The sequence below is a fragment of the Leptinotarsa decemlineata genome, unplaced genomic scaffold, assembly GCF_025532065.1.
Source record: "Leptinotarsa decemlineata unplaced genomic scaffold, Ldec_3_MD MMD2_tig00026282_RagTag_RagTag, whole genome shotgun sequence".
Classification (NCBI taxonomy): domain Eukaryota; kingdom Metazoa; phylum Arthropoda; class Insecta; order Coleoptera; family Chrysomelidae; genus Leptinotarsa; species Leptinotarsa decemlineata.
In genome coordinates, this window is record NW_027412668.1 from 7,867,624 (window position 1) to 7,890,111 (window position 22,488).

Consider the following 22,488-nt stretch of genomic DNA (forward strand, 5'->3'; position numbering starts at 1 on the left):
TTCCAAAGAGAACAGCACCGGGTCGTGGTCAAGAGATACTTTAATTATTCAATGCAAGTTCACATTAAATTCAACTACAAAAAGCAAAAATTAGAACGATGTTGAAGTATATTAAATTATATATTTACAATTTTGAGTAAGTTGTATGAAATACTAGCAATCCGCTCCGGCTCCGCACGGATGCAATGCTGTGAATAATACAGTGCGATGGTATAAGGGTACTAAGGGTTGGAACTTAATAACTGGAATGCTAGATGAGTGCTAGATGCTAGATTTTGAGATTTTTTTTACAAACAATTTTTTTATCTTGCAAAAATATATTTTTTTTATAAAATCTATTCTATGTTACTTCTAATACCTCCAAGAACATGTGTACAAAATTTTGTGATGATTGGTTGAGTAGTTTTCGCGTGAAACCGTAACAAACAAATTTACATTCGCATTTATGATATTAGTAGGGATAGTAGGGATGTTACCGATACTTTACATTAACTTTCACTATAAAACGCAAAAATTACGACGCAGCAAAACATAATATTATATTATATATTTTTCATCAAGCACTAGTGATGTCTATGTTTTCACATCAGGATAATTATCATAAACCCGTGGTTTAATGAACAGAACAGACATATTTTGTTTGAAAATATTTTAAAAGTATTACGAGTAAAAACATTTTCAATCTTCCAAACTGAAATCTTAAAAACCCCGAACATTCAAATGCGTCAAGGGCCATTTTCATTAGTTTTTCGTGAAAAAGAATTCATATCAGACAGATATATATATACAAGTAAATTCATCCCATAGAGACTGGAAGTTCGACATTAAATAATTAACTACCTCTGATTGCTGCTATCTGAAATAGATTCCTTGTTAGTAACCGGCTGCTATCTCACGAACAAACTGTTGTCCGATCATTCCTTCAACAGCACTATTAACAGCCAATTAAACAGGAGTAGTAACATCGTCTGAAGTAGTAAACAACCTTTCTCTTGTACGTAATAACGCCTCACTTTAATTGGAACCCCGGGATACCCAACCGAAGACGTTTTGAATGCCGGGCCATAAACGTGTGACCTACATGCCTATGATGAAAAAGTATTAAGATATAGAGATGACGCTTTCCAACTAGACTGTGGAATCGTAAATGCAATTGAAGTTGGAATAAGATGAAGAAACTATCGATGGAATATTCTCCCTCATCGAATTAGCTACTGGGGTCTTCGAAAATGTTTTCCATTAGCATTTCTTTAAAGACATCTGTTTCACACCACATGTTTTTTGTAAATGTACCTTTTATCTGAATGGGGAAGTGTATAGTCGAAATTTCATAAAATGGAGTGATTCAAATCAAAATATGCACGCCAAAATGATGAATATTTCAATTTTCCGAATAATCAATTTCTGTGAAGCATCAACAAATCTAATTCAACGCTCTCTTGCAAAATGTGAGGTACTTTTTTTTCAACAGCCCCTCATTGAGTAGTACCAGTGCTACAGTTCCTCGATAATAACTTTCCAGGTTGACGGATTGGAAGGAAAGGTTCTACAGAACGACCACCCGTATCCCTCGATTCGTCTCCATTAGACGTTTTTTTATGGAGATTGAAATCCAAAGTCTACGAGCTACAGCCAACTATTCTAGATAATTTACAGAAGGAAATTACTATATGTTGTAGGGCTATCAATACTGAGAGATATTCTTCAAAATTTAAGGAAGAAAACAAAAGCTTGTTGATATCATTGTATGTGAGTTAATGGCACTCATTTCGAACATTTCATGAAGTAATGTTTTCTATTCAGTCTCAGTTTTGAGTTCGGAAACATAACAAGTATTATATTATTTTGACATTGTTTATTACTATAATGTCAGAAATCTTACAGACTTGGACACATAATTGAAAAATAATTGAATTAAATTGGCCGATACTTAATGAAAATTCATAGTAAAACTAATTAATACAGTTTATTGCACGTTTTTCACTATAAAAGGGTTTTACAAAAACTGTGACACGTGTTTCGCTACACAATAAGATGAAGCGTAAACGCTTGAGGAAGCTATTAGTGCTCAAACATAAACGCTTGAGGAAGCTATTGTATAGCGAAAACCTAACCTATGTGATATGTTTACCAAGTTAACCTATGTGATAGAAATGGCCGATACTTGATGAAAATCGATAACATTTTTCTATAACGTGAAATCTTCACCGAACAGTTTACAAAACCGCAACACGTGTTTAATCATTCAATAGCTTCATCGGACGTACTCATACTGGTATGAACACGCCTGATGATATTCTGAACAGTTTACACAGCAGAAATACGTTTTTCATTATGCAATAGCTTCCTCATATTTTCACTGAATATTTCACAAAACATAAACACGTGTTTCATTATATAATAGCTTCCTCGGGCGTGTTCATACTGCCATGAACACGCCTGAGGAAGCTATCTGATAGTGAAACGCGTATTGGGGTTTTGAAAACTGTTCAGTAAAACTCACAAGTACCACAAAGTGGTACTTGAATCATCAGATAATCATTCACGCTACTTACGAACCTTACAGGTTGTTATAACCAATCGAAAAAATGTATATTCTTTGCGAAGAACTTCCCACTTGCAAAATTTAACACGCTCGTTTGGTCACTCCGAAACGAATCGATTGATTTTTACGAACTAGTTACTTTACTGCCAAGCTAATTACTTCTTTGTTTCGCTTAATTAACCGAAAATTACTCGCCCAAGTGAAGCATGACGAATAATCGAATCAAGCGCCCCAATAGGAAACGCCAGTGCAGAATCATTAATCCGTCTTGTATCTTTTCTGTTTAACGGTAAATTCGCGATAATTATAAAATCAGGTATTCCTATGCGAGCATATCAAGTGAGATTGCTGAAAAAAAAACGATTTAATGGACTCCGACATCCGTTGCAAGATTATGAATGAATTCAAGTAGTCCATTTCGTAAGCACAATGTGTGCTAGATGGTTAGATAAGTACTAATCTATAGATCTGAATATCAGTAGTCAATGAAACAAATTAAGTGAATGTTATGTATGAAATTGTGCTGTTTTAGGTCAAGACACTATCCGAAGTGTTGAAATCCCAATCGATATAAACTAAGGTTCCTAAAAAAGCCATTTTGAAATGTTAGCAAATTTTGATTTTGAATAACTTTTACATTTTTAGCTCAGTTTTTGACGTTTTTTTTTTTTAATGAATGGGAGAAAATTCACACAAAAAATATTTCCTACTAGTGCGAAATTTTGTGTAGGTACTAGTTTACAGTGCAATATTATAGGTATTTCATGTAGGTCGTCGAAAAAGTTCCTTTTTGTTCCTATGTGGCAGTTCGCGACTTCTATACTTCTACCTAGATAGTCCCAGACATGCTCATAAGGATTTGCATCCTGGGAGCATGCTGCATATGAGGATTACGAGGACAAAATGCAATACATCATTCAGTAATTCATAACTTTGAAATGAATCGTGACAGAAAGTTTAATGAGGAAATAATATATTAGGAAATGAATCAAATTTGCACACAAAATAGTTCTGAGTCTCATCCAAAAGGTGTATTTTACCATATGTGTCTCCCACATATAATGTGTACAAATCGGGTCTTACTAGAAAATATGATTGGTGCGAATTAATGTGGGATTAATTTTCTTCCATTTATAACCAAAATAGGGCCAAAAATATCAAAGTTATTCAGACGTAATGAAGTAACGTACCAAATTCAAAGAAACATTTAAAATACCACGGATGATGTATTTAGGATTTGACACAAAAGAGGACTTTGTTTAAACTCTCAATAAGAGATCTCCAAATATACATATGAAATTGAAAACAATAATTCTTGCATAATTAGATTAATAAGAAGAGGTAAATTTGCAGAGAATCTTCATTATTCTTAGACTTTTAGAAAAGACAAAGTTTACTGTCCATCCTTATGAACCAAGATACATTAACGAATAGATATTATTTTTCAAAAAGTTGAAAGTTAAAGTAACCCTCTTCTTGCTCACTTCAACAAATGTTAGGTAACTCTCAAGACAAAATGTTAGAAAATGAAAAGTCGGGGATATTGGAACCGAGCTGTCAGGACTCTGACAAAAAATATATCGGTCAGACAAATCGAGCCACTGAAACTCGTTTCAAAGAACACGCAGCGCATATCCGATTTCAGACACCAGAATAAGCTAATGCCGTTCAACACGCCTCTGAGAACGGCCCTACAATTGGTGAAATTGTTGAAATCGATTCATGACACTAGATTTTTGGATGCTTTCAAAAGTGTGGAAAAAGCAAATGGCATGAGAACTATGAACCCAGTTTGATATAAAAAGAGACCAGTTTAAGAGTTAGAAATTAGTTCTCTTCATCTCCTGTAAACGCCAACTTGGTTGGTGAGAAGCGCGTTGAGAAAAGTATTGCATATTGCATATTGGATACTTTTCTATAGATAAAATAAGGCGTACAATTAAAAAAAAATTGGCTCATTCTCCTTATGAGTTCCAGAATATCACAGTTGTGCTCTTATAATAATATGTTGATTGAAAGTTATCTAAAAGTGGATGTAAATTATAATATCTTTCAAGGTAGATCAATTATTCTTGTTCCATTGAATGTTATCGTAAAGGAAACACAACAATTCAACTGAGAACTGGTTATAAGATTTGTAGAAAGAGGTGAAAATATCAGTTGAACCCTTTTGAAGATGCTCTCGATGATGCTAACTTGGCTAAGTTTGTATCAAATCATTCTACCATTGCATTGCAAATTTCCTGCAACTCTTTATTTGACTTATTCTTTATCTTCGATGTAAAGGACAGAAAATAGCACTGTTTTATCAACATTTGAGTCAATCAGTGAATCCTTCAAATACATTAAAAACATTATAGGTCCCAGGACAGTTCCTTGCAGAATAATAAAATTTGCATTTTTCCATTTACTCAGCACACTGCTGATTCTCATTATCTGGTTTCGCTCACATAAATAGCTATGCAAAAGTGACAATGCTGGTCCGCGACTCATGGTAACAAAAGCTTTTGCCAAATCTATGAATACTCCAACACCCGCCTGACACAGGTGTGCATGGCATCATTCGTTGATAAATTTTTTAAAAATCTGAAATGCATCATGGATAATGTTCTATGCTTATCTAAAAAACCCCGAAGTCCTGCTGTAAAAATATAAAACTCTGAAGATCGCTTCACTAATCTCCTTAGATTCAGAAAAACCAATATTGACGACATCCAATAAAATGGTTTGTTCAGATTACCCAATCTATCCGACAAAACATCCAAATTCGAGAAATCAGGAGTATATAAATTAAAGTGTATCCTAACGTATATATTGGTCAAACTGGCAGAACATTTGGGAATCGAATCCAGGAACATCATATGAGCTATGTAAATAAGAAAACAAATTTAACATATGCAAATCATTTCCTAGAAGAAAATCATACCTTTAACGAAGAGTTCGAAATTTTGCACACATAAAATAAAGGTTTGAAAGTGAATTATTTGGAAGCAATGAAAATTAATAAACTTAAAAATTCAAACAATGTAATTAATGACTAACTGGATTTGAATAGATCACCATTATTGAACTTGTTTTCTTAAAAACCGAGAAAGAAATATTATTTACTAGTACTATGTTGCTGTATCGCTGATGTTCCAATGTTTTGACAGAATCAGAATCAACGAACTTAGGCGTGTCCAGCGTTATAGAATGTGCTTTTAAAAAATTGTTCTACAGCGCCATCTAGTGGCGAGTTACAGAAAAATTGATAGCCTAAAAACCTTCTCCATGAAAAATTACTTATACATGTCAAGTTTCATAACGATCGGTTGAGCGATGTAGAAGTTTATCACTTACCAACCAACCAACTAACATTCATTTTTATATACAGTGTGTCCTATTCTTAATGAAAATACCCCCCTAAAATTTGAAGTTGTAAATCGATTTTAATAATTTTTTTTAATGTCAAGTACTAAAAAGTCTACCTTGGGACAAAATTTGAAATGTTTATTAAAGTTTCAGGGCATACATACTACGATATTTTTTCTTAGTTGAAAATCGGTATTTTTTATTAGCGATTTTTTTATTAAAAATATCACAACGCCACTGGATTCAGAGTGCCTCTAAATAAGTGTGACCAAAATTTCATGAAAAAATATTCATTATTAACAAAGTTGTGACAACTCAAAAATTCGAAAACTCACACAGCTAACAGTAACAATATATCATTTTTTTTATGATTTCAACAATGAAGTGCCGCCAGATGAAAAAAAAAACAAATAGCGTAAATATTTTTAATGAAAATAACGGAATTACATTCACACAATTCAACTAACAATGAAGCAAAAATTTTTAATAAACGTAACTAATAACTAATTATTGAAATGTTTCGATTCAGTGCAGCAATTAATTCTAACTCATATTCTAGTAGCCTCTACTAATCCACCACGTATTTCGATACATGTGTCGTAGCGCTTACGAATGTTTCTGATTATGTTCCTTAGTTCTTGAGGGCTAATATCTGCACATACCTGTCGAATTCTTGCACAAAGTTCATTTCTATCTCTTGAGCGGTTTTTCTAAACCTTTTGTATGAGAAGTCCCCAGAGAAAAAAGTCCAAAACTGTGACTACCACGGCCTATCCATCGGTTTGGAAAATGTTCGTTAAGCCATTGCCTCACAGCTCTGGCATAATGAACTGAACACCCATCTAACTGGACAATTGAATTGGATCGTTCATTAATTGGCAGCTCGTGAATAGCATCCCAAAACTATGTGTTTAAAAATTCTAGAAACCTCTGCGCATTAATGTTTTCCTCAAAAAAGAAAGGACCAATAATTCGTTCGTTCAATATCCCACACCAGACGTTGATTTTTTGGGAATACTGGCTTTTACAATTTATTACCCAGTTAGGATTATCCGCTGCCCAATAGCGACAATTCTGTGATGACATTACTCCATTTGTAGTGAAAGTGGCTTCGTCGGTATATAAAATATTTTTTAGGGAATTTCTATTGTTTAAATATTCTCTTTGGACCCATAAACAATATTCAAGGCGTCTTGCTTCGTCGCCTTCTTGAAGTGTGTGTAAAAATTTTGGCTTGCAAGGTTTAATATTCTTCGCCTTGAGACATCTCCGAATAGTTTCACGTGGAATATTCAAATCTAAAGTGGCATTCCTTATACTGGCATTAGGATTATTTCCGAAATGAATTAAAATGATTTGATCATTCCTGTCATTCCTGTTTCGTCTTTGTACAGGATTACCGTACCGCAGCTAATACGAGGACGATCTGGATGTCTCTCATCAAAGACTCTACAACCCTCTCTAGCACTTCTAACGTCATCTCTCGAAAGGCGTACAATTTCAATGTTCTCTCTTACGCTCAATCTTGCAGCCATGACACAAAATAATGCGAAGAACTGTAAGGTGAATATTGTTGACAATAGTACACTTAAATATTTCACAAGTGTCAAACTGTCATATCATTTCCATGGTAACTAAGATTTAAATTGAATAGTTTTAGTTAATTTGCGTGAAAACTTGAATGTAATTCCGTTATTTTCATTAAAAATATTTACGCTATTTGTTTTGTTTTTCATCTGGCGGCCCTTCATTGTTGAAATCATAAAAAATATTCTCATCGCTATATCTGTTGATATAGGGTGTTTTTTGTGACTGTTAGCTGTGTGAGTTTTCAAATTTTTGAGTTGTCATAACTTTGTTAATAATGAATATTTTTCATGAAATTTTGGTCACACCTTTTTAGAGGCACTCTGAATCCAGTGGCGTAGTGATTTTTTTCAATAAAAAAAATCGCTAATGAAAAATCCCGAGTTTCGACTAAGAAAAAATATCGTAGTATGCCCTGAAACTTTGATAAACATTTCAAATTTTGTCCCAAGGTAGACCTTTTAGTACATTTCAAAAAAAAAATTATTAAAATCGGTTTACAAGTTCGAATTTTAGGGGGTGTTTCCATTAAAAATGGGTCACATTGTATTAGATGATGTGTATTTGAGGTTATATGTTTCAGGTGATCATAATTGAAGAGGTATCTTAGATAGAGGTCTAGGTAATTTTTTGGGGGAAGTCTCAATTATGGTTACCTGTAGTATATAAATATCAGTGTAAGAAGCAACTTGAAGTATTCAAATCACTTGATAAAGCTACTGCGTTAGCAAAACACGTTGTGAGTTTGTGGAGATCAAATCGTGAGGTGAAGTTTATGAAACAATATATCAGAATCACCAAAATGATTGAACCACCTCTTAGTTTTCTGGTGCTAAACAGACCGAAATCCTAATTAGTGAGTAATAGAGCTAGTTAATCCTGTTTTCTAACACCCAGTACATCGACCATCCAATCGAACTCATTATATGTACACTTCGGTTGTTAATTTTCATCATCTCCACATAAACTGATGAGCCGATGATGTCACATCCGCTTACGGGAGGTGGAATCGTTTCGTTATTGAGTTGAGATTAAGAGAAGCAGGCGACTTGATTAGTATTCAGCTTTAATTCTACGCTCAAATACTGCTTCCGGTCAGATACTATTCGAACATCTTACACGTTCACGCTGACAAACGAGACTCGCCAGAAACTTACTATCAATTATTGCCGTATTGGGCGAGAAAGTATGAATGGTCGATTGGAGATTGTTATTTATTGAACGCTCCAGCAATTACGGTGTCTGTTTAATATAGGAAGGGCCGCTTTCAATTTGGTATTGAACTCATTTCTTATCAATACCTATTTAAAATGAAAACACTTTTATGAAACCTATATTTTTCAACCGATACGAATTATTATTTTTTCTATGGGTAAGCTTCGAGAGGTCTATTAGGTTACAAAATTTCATAAACGAAGTTTCGGTTTCCGGATCAAATTATTTCATTTTTCAATATCAAAAATTTGTGATTTTTTGAAAATAATTCCACACCACTGTATTCACGCCTGCCGGCAGTGGCGCAAAAAAAGGGCAAGAAAAATCTTCCAAATAATAAAGACCAGTCGCTTTGCTATCCGTGATATTGAAAAAACCATGAATAAGAAAGCCGTAAACCACCATATCCTTGAATATTTGGAAGGTTTCAACATCTTGAGCGATCATCAATATGGCTTTCGGAAACAAAGATCAACAGGCGACCTTCTATCGTATGTCACCCATATTTGGAATAACGCAAACGAGAAACATGGAGAGTCAAGAGCTGTTGCGCTTGATATTTCTAAGGCCTTTGACCGTATGTGGCATAGGAGTTTGCTGGCCGAACTTCGAAGCTATGGCTTGCTGAATCATTTTTCTGAATGGCTCTTCAGCTTTCTGGAAGAACATTACTTGCAAGTGGCCGTTAATGGATATCTCTCGAAAACTCTTACCATCAACGCTGGTGTTCCTCAGAAATCTATATTGTCTCCAACCTTCTTTCTATTGTATATCAACGACTTATTGGAAAAAACCAATAATCCAATACATTGGTTCCAATATATTGTTTCGTCATTACATTTGGATTCCAAAATATCGGCGGCGGATACACATCTTCACCGGAAGAAGGAGTTTGCATATCTTAATGAGGATCTAGAAGTGATTTTGAATTGAGGAGGAAGTAACTAGGAACAATTCAATGCCACACACTCCCCAAGTTTGTTGGGGGTTAAAATGGACACCAATATGTCTTGGCACAATCATATCGCTGGAATTGCAAAGGCTGTTTCCCAACAGCTCGGAACACTGTTCCAAACCAGAAAACTGTACACACCTCAGCAACTTTTGATGCTTTATAAAGCTCAGATCAGACCTTCTTTGGAGTATTGTTCTCATGTATGGAGCTTCGCCCCTAAGCATACTCTGAAGCTACTGGACTCCATCCAGAGAAGAGCCATCCGCCTGATTGGAGACACGAACAGCACTTGCAATCTTGATAGTCTGGAACATCGAAGAAAGATTGGAGATTTGTCTTTGATTCCACCAATAGCGGTACATATCAGAAATACGCGACAGAATGTCGGTGCTCATCGTTTTGGGGTTCAACTCAGTACACCTCGAACTTCACTGTTCAAGAACTTTCATTCGGAGAACTGCGTTTATGTGGAATGAACTTCCTGATAACGTTTTTTCAAATGAATTAAATCTCCAGCGATTCAAATCCAATGTAAATCACTACTTTCGCACAGGCACCGCTCTTAGAGCACCTTGAGGAACTTCTTGTACTGCTTGTGTTCTGTTCTTGAAAAAACCGACTTATTATTATCCCTCCAATTCAATTCCAGAACACAAACTCCCATGAAAATAGGCACCAGAACGGTGTAAATGGAATACATACTTACTTCCATCAGGGAAAAATTACGTATGTCTTAGATTAGATACCTGAATATTGATAATATCTATCAATCCAATTACTGGGAATCTTGGGAAATTTTGGACTTCTATGTTGAATTTGTTAAGGAAAGGAAGATGCAGGAAAGTTGTCAAATCTGAGTCTTCGCTTTGTTATTGTTTATTTTGTTATTCGAAAAGGAGATTGTTCCCGTCACGCCTACATTCTGCGCCGGTGCGAATCTACCCCCCGAGAAGAACAGTTTCACTAGTCTATAATCAGTTACCATCACAACAGTGTCTAGCATTGAGTGTCGAACTATAAGGACCATCAGTCAACGGCATTCAACTCATTCAATATCAATATATGTATCAATAGTATTTTAGTGTAAATATATCTGTTAAACTCAGTGGTCAATATATACAGTCCACTTATACCACTCATTCAACAAAGATAAACAGAGATTATAGTTGTTTTGTGATTATTAGTTATTCAAAGGTTGTTCAGAAAAAACTCATGTATCATGAGAAAATCACAATTTTATTCCAGTTAACTACGGAAAATTCAGTGCCGCTTTCCGTTAGTAAACAATAACTGCAAATACCTACTTAAGTTTTTAGTTTTGATTTTTTTCCATCTTTCTTTTTTCCACATTTTATTTTTCATTCTATTTTTATTCAATTACTTATTGTTTGAATCATTATTTTGTGCACATAGATTAACACCTTTCTAATATAATCTAATCTAATATAATATAATATAATAATCCGTGAACTGATTTGTTTCTGGTTGGAAAAAATTCAAACCAGATTACGAAGTCGTTATGGAGAATCGCCAAAACAATATTTTAGAGAAGTTGACTAGGATGTCAACATACCTACTGGTTGGCTCATGCGACAGAATTTTGTCGGAAATTTTGGGTATGAAGCGTGTGGCAGCGGAGTTCGTTCCAAAATTGCAGAATTTTGAACAAAACACCGTCGCATGAGCACCACTCAGGAATTGTTAAATTCCGTAACGGCGATCCAGATTTGCTTAAAAGGATCATATTGGTCCCAAATCATGGGTATATGAGTTATAACATGGAAACCAAAACCCAATCGTCCCAATGGGAGAGCCCAGGAGAGCCGAGACGAAAAAAGCATGTCAAGTTCTTTCAAATGCTCAGTTTTCTTCGATAACCGTGGCGTAGTGCATTAGGAGTTTTTTCCACATGGTCGTACGGTTAATATGGAGTAGTATTATCTTGAAGTTATGCGTCGCTTGTGAAAAGCTATACTCGTCATTGCTTGTTCGTAATTGTTTAGCCAAAAATAACACCGTAATCATACATCAGCCACCGTATTCACCAGATTTGTCCCCTGCGACTTTTTCCTGTTGAAGATGCCCATGAAAGGACGGCGTTTTGCGACGATTGATGAGATAAAAACCGAACGCTGGAAGAGCCAACGAGTGCATTTCAGAAATTCTTCGAGAATTGGAAACATGGTGTATCATATCTGAGTAGAAGGACTTTGGAGGGGACAAAATAGAAATTGATGAATAAATAAATATTTTTCGAAAAATGAAAGTTCACCTTATTTTTTCAACAGACCTCATAACTGCTTTGAAAATCTGAACACTTTGGTGGATTGCTTGTCATTAACCATTTCGATCTTGGTTTTAGAGCTGAAGTCTAATGGTGGATTTTTAGCAAGATTACCTAAATCTCATTGGGTGCAGGAATAGAATGTCCTCAGTGAATGAGTAACGAACAAAAAATGAGTTTTCTATTTTTTCATGACCAGTAGGAATTTTGGCGTGTCGCAACAAGAAGGAGTAGGACATTTTTCTTCAATTCGAAGAGTAGATTTCAGTATGTCATTCGTTTTTCTCTTTCTGTCTAGACAAACCGAAAATCTAATGACAGAATCTTCTTACTTTGATGGGTTGAGTGGTGTGCATGAGACAAACCCATTTATTTTGGGAAATGAGTATCAATAAATTCGACACTGTACATTTTCCACCACGAATTCCCGAAGAAAAAGGTAACACAAGTGTCTCGTCAATACCGTGGAAGTGCCGGACATGAAAATAAAGCGGACACTATATCGTTATTATAAGAGTATGACATGTAAACGAATATTCTCACACAGCAATAGAATAAACTGCACTCTGCAACAAAGACAGTTACATGAGTCATCACATATCGAAGACGACCTGTAACAAACCAGTGGGAAAATGTTCGGATGACTGACATGTAAAAACAAAAATCTACAAATCAAGAAGTCAACCTTCTAGCTTAATCTGCCAACGAGACTAAAAAACATTACATCTTGTCTGAGCGCCACCTGCTCCGTGTTCGAACTCATGTAGACTTAGAGTGGCATCTTCCGTCTCTCTCATATGCACGACACGATCGTAAAAACGAGCGAAACGTAAGTAGTGCACTTCGAGATCATCGAAGGAGAACAAGAGCCTAATAGAAGATAGTGGACTTGTAAATCGTCGAGCCTCCGGCAGTGCAGCGGCGAAACATGAAGGTGGAGTACAAGGGTCGTAATCAGTGATCAGAAAATATACATACAACTTTGTGAAAAGGTTCATCACAATGGTAATTCGTTAATAAATACATGGGATCGCTGCACCACTCCTAAAATCAACAGAAATTCCTTCAGATGATTCACAGAGACCTACAGAGGAAACAAACCAAATACAAAATAAAATACCATACGAAGACATAATATACCACTTTCCAATGCTCTCGATTCAACATGCCAATACAAAGTCTTTATCAGGGCATCAAACTTAAGGCATCTGCAAGCTTGCAAAAAGTGCAGTAATTATTATACATTTCCATAACAAGGTAGAAATCATCTGCAAATCACTCCACAAAAAAAGTTGTTCATTGTTAATGTGAAAGCTATTTTCCGGATTTTTTGGCGGTTATTTGTAAGTTTTTATGACTGACGTTTCGTCTACTACTGAGGTAGATATTATCAAAGGCGATGTGGTAACAGTTGCAGTACGCGAGTTGTTCCCGTTCCTAACGCGGTAACTACGATGCCGGTATTGGACTCTGTTATATTATCATTATCTATCGTGGGTCCGATCCCAACTCTGTGAGGACGAGCACTTAATGCCCGTACTCACAGAATCGTCTGATACTTCTAGGAAACGCACATTATAAGGTTAAGCCTTGTCAACCCTCAGCACCCACTTTCATGTATGTTTTTATGAAAACGACTACCATTTTAACTTATTAGAATCACTGTCTGTATCTGTAGGGCCACAGCACTTAGGCCACATGTGACCCATTGTATATCCTCCCGAGGATTTGTCCTCCAAGGTCATCGTCCATCCTGTCCTTTCCAGGAAGGTGGACAGGTCACTAGGAGATATCTCTTTTATATCGGCAGGTGTGAACCAAGACTCGCCGAACACACACTCTCTTATTGACGATAACACCGGACACTTGCATAAGACAAGCCTGACAGTTTCATCTTCCTGTTCACGCATCCTGCATAGAGGTGTGTCCACTAGCCCCATAATACGGTGGTGTTTCCTTAGTTGACAGTGGCCAGCCAGAAATCCTACTGTTAAGCGTAGGTTTTTCCTGGTCATCGCCAGATATTTCATCGGCGCCAGCTTCCCTGGGTCGCCCAGGGTGATCCTGGCAAGATTGCATCCTTTGATTTCATCCCATATCTTTAGGGACTGAGCAGGGGTGTAACATTTGGCTAGTTTCGCAATTGTCGAAGTCATCAGGTCGTAGGTGCCACTGACTCCTAAAATTCTTAGTCCAGCCGCTTCCTTGGCTAAAGAGTCGGCAATGCGATTACCTTTACTCCTGTCGTGCCCTTTAACCCACCTCAGGCTAATGTTATTATTTACCGAGGCTTTGGCTAAATCTTGGTGGCACTCTAATATTAGCCCTGAGGTAACACGTTGTCTGTTCAAGGCTAATAGGGCTTGTCTGCTATATTATCATTAGTGGACATGTCTTGGTTTCTCTTATGGATTACCTAATCTTGTTTGTATAGCCAGATTTCATTATTGTTCATTGCCTCTTTTGTTCCATTGAATGTTTCCTTGTGATCACCTTCTTTGTTGAGAGCATATTCGGCTATAGCTGATTCGTTGGCTAGTCCGAGTCGAAAATCTCTCTGCTCTGAAAGACGGTTACCTACACTTCTTTTCGTGGTTTAAGTGTAAACCGACCGGCTTCTACAAGGAATCCGGTATTCCCCGGGTGTTGCTAAAGGTTCTCTGGGGTCATTAGTTGATTTCAGACTTTGTCTGATAGTTTTTGCTCGCCTAAATATTGGTTTCACGTCGTGTTTCTCCCAATCCGGCCTGTAACATTTTCAACATAGGGAAGGAAAACTTTTCCCTTGACCAGCCTAGCTGGGGTTACTTTGGCGTTTTCTTTCCTGGGTCATATATGGCCCGCTCGAATTCTTCTTTGCTGTACTCATCCATTAAAGGCATTATTCAGGTTATTGAGTTTATCAGGAAGACTCTCAGGTTAACAAATACGTCGTGCTCTTTCAACCAACGTTTCAATTACTCTCTTTTATTGTGGCTGGTGTTGTTCAGGTACTTGTCTGTGTATGTTGGTTTCATATAGACTCTGTGGAACAATGTACCATCTTCACATCTATCAGCAAGAACATCTAAGAAAGCTAGAGTTTCTTGGGTTTCTTGTTCCATTGTGAATTGGATTTTTGGGTCGAAATTATTTTACATTATCTGTTCATTGTTTGCTTTTAAATGACTCATAACACTATAACTGTAACTTGATGAGTTGTTTCAGGTCATCTGACCAATTCTTCCACACTCCTCTTCATAAAGATGAAACAGCAAAGGAGTGATGACCAATAACCCGACCCTATTGTTGGGATTATCCTATCACTCCTTTTCAACAGGATTCGAGCCATTTTCTTCTTCTCTGGTTACTAGTATCGTCGTGCTGATCATTTTTCGACTATGTTCAGACTTTTAGCTCCCTAGAGATTGATGATAGACCTGTTTCTGGTTTATCAGACCTGACCAAAAGTAAAATAGGGAAAGGGCTATATATTTTTTGGTCGCATTGTTTTATCTTTCTCTCGTCTTGTACTAGATAATTCATGCATACATCACATTATATTTTGATCTTCAATTGCACTTGTTGTAAGCCATACGAAGCATTATACATTATAACTTCCAAGAAGGGAAGTAAGTTTGATTTGAAAGATTTGGAGGTTTGAAAAAAAATCAATACATCTATCCGAAGAGTTGACAACTCTCAAATATTTGATCAGACACTGCAAAAAACATAAAAAAAATGAAATGAGATGGAATCGTATTTGGATATTCACTACAGCTTGGTGGTAACCTTTATAAACAGGAAAACCCGATGCAAAACCAAATAAAACTAATAGACAGATATAGATAATTTTATTCACTATATTACAAAACACTGTACACTTATTTATACTCCACCACATTATAGTTGGTCTTACTGCAAACCATACATTGAAACATTAATGAATAGTACAGAATATAGTGAGACAGATGGACTCAACAACAAGTCTAGAATATTATACTTTCATGATCAATCCTCTGGATAAATGAAATCATTAATCCAGAAACATTCATAGTTTTGCTATGGATATGTGAATTTCTGTGAAGCTTGTTTCATAGGTCGAAGTTTATAGAATTGTACAAAGCCTTTCTCATCCTATATGGCTTCAGCGATCACTAACATGGATTGACTAGTTGTGGAAGTTAGATCACCTCAAAAGTATTTCTGCCTTTCGGATTTCAAACAGTCGACGACTGTTTGCTTCGATACAATTCTAAGCATCAAAGGTTTTCATTAAATTTTTGATCGAGTAATTCTCAACAAAAGACGTACCGTGCCGCCTCTGTTTCATCAACACTTTTTAACTATACGGTCAGTCACCCAAAGACAAGAAACATCACAAATCCTGCCGGAGGCAATTCATCTATGCTAAACGCCTCTTCCGTATTGTTTTTCATTTTATTTCGGCATCATTCATTATGACGAGCTATGAAATTTATTCCAGCAGATGGCGTGTCAATCTTCTAAAGTTAAACAGTTTAAAATGCATAAATACTTTTTTACTCAGCAGGAATACAAACCGTTCTCTGAACGATTCGAAAAGTGACATCAAACAAATCAAAGTTTTTTAATCAAACCAGGCTTATTTCTTACAGAAGAAAGTCACATAAAATATTAGAGAAATTATCGATAATCATATGAGGTCCCAAAATAATTCATAAAGCATACCATTTATTCAGTAAAATATTTTTTGTATTCCTCTCTGATATACTTCGTATTTTGTATACCATAACGCTTACAACATATTTTCATTGAAGACACAATTACTGTTTGGACATATAGGGATGTTGAGTAATTTCATATCCGAAACATTTTAATTTTCAAAGGACTTTTGATAAGTTTGAATTATGATGGTACGATATTTCAAAATAAAATATTCATTTGGATATTTTTGTTCACTTTTTAACAAAATAATGTTACTATTTCATATCAGAAGGTCTTCGGGTCATAGCTTTTTTTTTACAAAGTTTGTATTTTTCTTAAGAAACGTCCCTTGGAACCTTCTTGCCTTCATGAAACAATTTACTACAATTAACATTCACGTTTCCTTATGTAAACAAATATTAAATCCATTAATGAAATTTTGTCCCAAACTTTGTTACTGATTTCATAAATCAAACTCTTTAAAAGTGGAACTCCTCACTCTAGTCTCCATCTATTGGCGGTCGAACGAAGCTGCAGCAAACGGCTTGTTAGGAAACTTCCTCGACCTCCGTCGGTTACCTGGCCACTAATGGCGGTGAGACCAGTAACGGATAGATGGCGCTGAAATAATCCTCGATGAGGTAATATAAAAAACAGGGTATTTAATCACTATTGAAAAATGAGTGTGAAGTATTCATCATTTGAATGATTCTCTTTATTACTAATGACTCAAACAAGCTTCAACATTTACAAGAAAATTTTTTCTAAAAGGGATTTTTGATGTTTTATCTTTTGCGAAAACAATTTCATGTTGTGGAAAATAAGCAAGCCATGGATACGGAACAAGAAATTACGAAATTGAGGAGTATGTTATTACGAAAAGTTTGCATGAATATCAAATATATTTTTAAAAAGGCCTGAGCAAGCAACAACTTCCTTTCATCTTTTGCAATACTTCCGTGGTTAGACAAAAAAGTTATCCATTAGTGGTTGGAAAAATTGGAAATGTTCTAAGCTGAACTGGTACTACTTTTGAATCATTCTAGAGCATTCCACAAATTCCCGGAACATTTTGAAATATTGTAGAATGTTCGGGAATGGCTTGCAACGTTCGGGAATATCCCAGATCCCTGTGGAACGATCAAGGAAGTTATATCGTGAAATAGCTGTATTTCCTTCTGAGGAAGGTTATCGTTTTTCCTGAATTTGTTTCATTATTCAATGTAGTTGCCTTCGAGGTAACTACGATTTGTCTTGAGCCTCAAAATAGGTCTCGGTTTCGACGATTATCACTTCATCGGAGTTAATTTTTTTCCAGCAAGCATTCTCTTGATGTCTGAGAATAGGAAAAAGTCGATAGGGGCCAGAACTGGAGAATACTGTGGATGCGGAAGTAATTCGAACACCAATTCATGCAATTTTGCCATTGATTTCATTGATTTGTCCAAGGTGATGTCATATGGGGCCGTTTTTCTGCACGTTCGTCCTCCCAATAACCATATGTAATAGTCGTTGTTGATGGAGTTTTCCTTTTCAAGAAAGTCGATGAATATATGCTAAAAAACAGTCGCCATCACTTTGTCAGCCGGAAAAACAGGATTTGATTTTTTTGGAAACGTTTCCCTCTTTGCAGTCCACTGTTTGGACTGTATTTTGTTCCGGGCGTAAAATGGAACAAAATTAATTGACGCCAAAACTCAGATTTATTGCGCCTAACCTGTGCTAACAGAGCGATGGAAATGTTCATTCAAATACGTTTTGGGTCTAACGTGAGCAAACGCGGCACCCAACACGCGTACAGCTTTCTCATTCCTAAATATTCATTAAATATGTGACAAACACGTTCTCTTGACATGTTCATAACCTCTGCTATCTCTCTCACTCCAATTTGGCGGTCGTCTAGCATCATTGGGTAGTTGCAGTCTCCCAAGCTCTTGCAGCTATATGTTTGAATTCGCCTGCCCGAAATTTCACTGTGGTACACAGTGCTGTGTAGGTACTGTGGTACACAGTGCTGTGTAGGTAGGTACTGTGGTACACAGTGCTGTGTAGGTAGGTACTGTGGTACACAGAATCAAACTCATCTTTGATTTGCGTGGGCGTATTGCCTTTCAAAAACAAATATTTAACGACAGCTCGATACCCTATTTTGTCCAACAATAGTTTCTCCACTCTAAATGTTTTATCCCACAAACTAATAGTCCGACAGCTGAGAAATTTGTACGTGTCTTTTGATACGTGTACAAGTACATGACAGGGTTAACTGAAAAATCATATGGATTCAATACTAGTAGCGTCATCTGTGTGTTAGCCTACCTAATATGGGTTGGAAGTTTCGCCCTACAGAAATTTCTAGAACGATACAGAATATTTGAGAGTATTCGAGAGCACTCCACTTTTCAGAGCATGTATAATGTCCTAGAATGTCTGAAACACGTGGTAACATTCCAGAACACCCAAAACTTTTTCGTGAGGATGCGACTCAACGATAAGCAAAGCGTCAGCACAATTTTTAAAATTTTTATAAGGAATTGATACATGTGATTGTTCACTACGTAACTTTTCATTTTGGCGTCCTCTTGCGGAAAAAACAACTGTTCTGCATTCCAAATTATGATACTTCATTTGCAAGACAAGTAATAAAAAGATAACAAAATTTAAAAAATGCACATTGCAGGAACCAAAAAAAAGTAGAATCGAGCATAATTTTAATATTTTCAAACGACAATAATTCACAGTAGATTCTGAAAATGTTTCCCACTAGCCATAAACGTATTCTGACATTTTGGAGAATCTCTGAAGTTACTTATTAACATTGTCTCTCTGCTCTAAACGTTACGTTGTTAACACCCATAAAATTATTTTTTCAATGTGTATGAGAGGTATGAAAGTTGAGGTTATGATAGAAAGATGTCATCCTTGAGTTAAAAATCAAAATATTTTTGCAAGTTTTCGGTACAGCACACTGTATACTCCGGATACCAAAACTAAAAATGTTGTATATTGTAGATATATATAAGTTTTATAAGTCCATGCTATTGTAATAGTAAAGAAGAAAGTAATACAAATCATGAAATTACGAAACAACAATAAAAATTAATTAGCGCTTCGGGACGAATTCATTGATTGCAGTGGCGCATTTGTTTTTTCAGCTGCAGGAAAACCCGAAAAAACTTGCAGCACCACATCATCTGAAGATCTTGATCTGTCAGTGTCCTCACATTCATAAAACAAAATGTACGGTGTCTCCAGAGGATCCAAAAACATTCAAGACATCGCCAGAACACTTAGTGACACGACTATCGTCAAACTTAAACCAGTCCGGTTCGTCTTAGACCAATGCGTAATAATGACCAGATTCAACGACAGAACCGCAGTCAACAATGACTGCATGAAGATTATAAAAGTGTTCATCTATTTCTAACCTCCGTAAGAGTTTGGTGCTTCCGTCACCAGATTGACTGGTGCCTTAGATATACTTGTTTTCTTAAAATAGTCAGTTTGGCAATACAGTTGATCATCACCCGTTGAAAGTTCCATTTTCAGATGATTTAACAATAAGCTTTACACGGACTGGGTTATCAGTCATATTAGGGAACTCTAGTTGGAGTTTCAGAAAATCACATATATACGCTTTTGCTACGCGACAGTACATATAATGTCATCAACATAAAAAATATATGAGTAATTCGTAAGTAAAATTATTCTTCATACATTCATGTGTTCATAATATCTATCATGTTGTTATTAAAATAGTTTCCTTTCAATATGAATTGATTTTAACAGAGATTGGGAACCGGTTGAATGTAGACATTATTTCTCAAAGTTAAATTAAAGGTTTTTTTTTCGAAATCTATTGATATCAGTGAAATATAACAAGAAGAAAATATCAACAGTTGAAGTTGTATTACTTTGAGTGCATCTACCTACATTTTTGTAGGAGTATGTACTATGGAGCGACAATAACATTATCAAATTATCTTGTGTAAAGGAGACTGATACTATAACGAACATGGATTTTTTCTGGAGCAAGGCACGCAAAATTGATTTACTCTAGACTACCCACAGACAGGTTCGCATGTTTTTCTTCGAGATTGAAAACCGGTATCGTCCTCGATCGATTTACCGCAAACGAAAAGAAGAAGAAAAAAAGAGGAAAATAAATTGAAAATATAATATCACAGCTGTGAGATATGCGAGCAGACTTGGCAGCTACTCCAATTTAAAATCTCACGGAATCCGAAAAGAACTTTATGATTTATATCTGTTCGATGCCAATTATCCTTTATTGATAAATAACAGATAGGTACAAGTGAATGTAAAATGTTGCTCCTCTCCTGAAGAAGCCAATTAAAAGCAGAAAAATGAAAAATGATTGGAAAGGCGGTGTTGAAATAAATCAAACGAGTGTTCCTTGTTGGACTCTTGCTGACAATTACTACAGGTCTCTTGAAAAAACAATCAGAGCAATTAAAGATAAGATATATGATGGGTTTTGATAGATGAAACAATAGATTACTTATTAACACAACAAACCCAAAATAGTTTCCTCTGATGGATTCGTCAACGATATTTAAATGCTATGTGAATTCGAGATCATGTGTAACACTGTTTAAATTGATATGACCATGTTGGTCATATCTCATGTTTTCATAAAGTAATCGTTTATAGACAAACCCATAACAGGAAAATCCTTATGGCTCTCTATGAGCGGTGTCTGTGCGAAAGTAGCGATTCGCATTGGATTTGAATCGCTGAAGATTAAATCCACTTGGGAAAAAGTTCTCAGAGGTTTATTCCACATAAACGCTGTTCTCTAAATGAAAGAGTTCTTAAGCAGTGAAGTTCGAGGTGTACCGAGTTGAACCTCAACTGGTATGTACCGCTCTTGACAAATCCCCAACCTTTTTTAGATGTTCTTAGAAAAGTGGAATATGAGTATTTCTGAAAAATCATATCTTCATAATAATCTCGGCTTCAAATACTCCACAGTTATTTCCAGAACTATAGTGAAAATTTTCGACAGTCCGATCATAGTTAACGGTTTCATGATGACACTCCAAATAAACTCATTCAATAAAAGAAAGTACAAAAAAGTTTTGACGTTTACAACATTCTTTTGGGAAGAAGGTAATGGGTGTATTGATTCCACACTGTCTAAAGTTTAATACCAATTCTAAAATGTGGATAAAAAATGAGTTTCAACCGGGAAATAACAATTGATACAAAATGGCAATAAATACATAAACAAATTATGAAATCAATGATATAATTCAATCAATAATGACATTGAAATACTTTGAAAACAATAGTGAGTCGATATAAATATGTGGAGCCTGATCAGATTTTGAATCTAGCTCTTTATAAAAATTCTCGAAAATGGAAAATTCATTATGAAGAGAATACCAAAAATACACAATTGATATGCATTTAAATTTTATTTTATCACAAAATAGCTTCAATAGAAAAATAACTTATACCAATAACAACAAGCCTTTAAGACTTACAAAAAAAAACTAAATAATTTGTCAGAGGAATTCATAAATTGTTGTGAAATAAATTTTTTGATACTGAATGCAGTGAATAGTTTGTATGCATTTTCATTCTAGGTGGAGATCTGTAACTGGTACTCAAGTGGTTGTCAGAAATAGTACTATTCATGTTTTTGAAATTACGAAATTCCTTGGAACGTGTATAGATAGTGAAATGAGTTGCGAAAATAGTATTGATGTCATAAGCAAAAAAGTTAACACAGGTTATAATGCTGTGTTGCCATTGAAAAATATGTTCAATACCACGTATTAATTTTTTCAAAAGTATAATGTTATTTATGCAACATATTGACATGTATCAAACATTTTCTTGGTGCCATGATTACCCCACTAA

At 35.6% G+C, this 22,488-nt stretch overlaps 1 protein-coding gene across 1 annotated transcript in view; it reads right to left on the bottom strand.

Annotated features, from left to right (window-relative positions):
• pnt (ETS transcription factor pointed) overlaps positions 1-22,488 on the bottom strand; it is a 325,531-nt gene that overhangs the window by 215,170 nt on the left and 87,873 nt on the right.